Raw genomic sequence first — 1,463 nt, 5'->3', positions numbered from 1 at the left:
TATATATATATATATATTATGTATATATATATATATATAAAATATTCTACTTAAATCGATAGTTTTAGTATCTAGTATTCGAGTATTTGAATAAATTCGAATACTCGGATACTCGTAGATCCGACCTATACTATAAAAGCCCTAATTTTGACACGATTATGTTGATGCTCCTTGAAAAAGAGCGTGAAAGTGTAGAGAATTGCATGTCGTACCGTTTAGAAGATTCGATCGGATCTAAGTAACGGAATGGCACGCGCTTGTTTGGAACGGTGCATTGGCACACGAGACGAGGAGCCTTTATTAGAGAGTCACGTTAGTCCCCTAGTCTAGCCTAGAGAGCCCGCTTCTTATTAGACACGCGAAACACTATAAGTAGATGTACACGGTGATGCGTTGTGTGTGGAAAAAATGATAAATTTGTAATTATAATTTGGAAGTGAAAAAAAAAAAAGAAGAAGATGAAAATAAACCAAAAAATCGGTCTCAATATATAGATAATAAAATATATAGAAAGATAAATATGTAATTTGAAACAGAATTGGATACTTCTTATTTGAAATGAATATAACAAATAAAAAAAACAAATGATTACTTCATATAAATAAATAAACTTGTTTTTATAAACTAGTATATACATAAAGAAGACAAGCTTTATCTTATTGTTAGATCAAGGATTATAAATTTAAAATTATCTGAAATAAAAAATATCTACAAGATTACTATAAATATTCAAAAATTTAAATTTAACTTGATTCTTCAAGTGAAAATAAGATGAAAATAAAAAAAAAACATCAACTAATAGAGTTAAGATCTTATTACAATTATTAATAGAACCATTCTATTACAGGAAAACATTTAATGAAGTAACGAATAAAATTACATCAAATACATTATTATACAAATAGTATCATTTAAGAGAAATAACAGATCAATAGTGTTTGTGGAATCACGATTCCTATTTGATTGTCAAAGTCAAAGTACATTGATCACAGTAGTCAATATTTGAATGTGTATTTACAATGGGGATTGTTTGTGTTCACTGTATTTTTTTTTAACTATTGATGGCTCGCTAAACCTTCTTTAAATTGGTAGATCTTCTATTAATAATTGTAATCGGTTGAATAAGCAAAAAGAGTTAAGCTTGCAAATCAGATTTCATTGAAAGAATTCTATAATATATCCTGACTATAAAAAACGAGATAATAAATTTCAACAAGATTCGTTCAACAGTGTCCAATTCTGATTTGAAATAGGCAAAGAAAATTTAACAATCCGAATTGAACTGGTTAACTGATCTTTCCGATTATGTCTATTTACACGCAAAGCATACAGAAAATCATCCGTGTATATCTACATAGGAGCCTCCAGTACCGCATAAGTAGCGCCACACTCGACTCGACACGGCAAACTCACACAAGATAGAAACACCACACCTAGCACCGAGTTTTCTAGACGAGGAACGA

At 29.6% G+C, this 1,463-nt stretch overlaps 1 protein-coding gene and 1 long non-coding RNA gene across 3 annotated transcripts in view; one reads left to right on the top strand and one right to left on the bottom strand.

Annotated features, from left to right (window-relative positions):
• Positions 1-1,463, top strand: part of LOC102670948 (potassium voltage-gated channel protein Shaker) — a 118,787-nt gene that overhangs the window by 111,167 nt on the left and 6,157 nt on the right. The window lies entirely within an intron of this gene.
• Positions 1-1,463, bottom strand: part of LOC102671139 — a 5,782-nt gene extending 4,319 nt beyond the window's left edge. The window contains exon 1 of the long non-coding RNA XR_004151240.1: positions 1,414-1,463. This is a non-coding gene — a long non-coding RNA (uncharacterized LOC102671139). The remainder of the gene's footprint in view (positions 1-1,413) is intronic.

This window comes from Apis dorsata, unplaced genomic scaffold, assembly GCF_000469605.1.
Source record: "Apis dorsata unplaced genomic scaffold, Apis dorsata 1.3 scaffold_552, whole genome shotgun sequence".
Lineage (NCBI taxonomy): Eukaryota > Metazoa > Arthropoda > Insecta > Hymenoptera > Apidae > Apis > Apis dorsata.
This window is presented reverse-complemented; position numbering and strand designations above follow the sequence as displayed.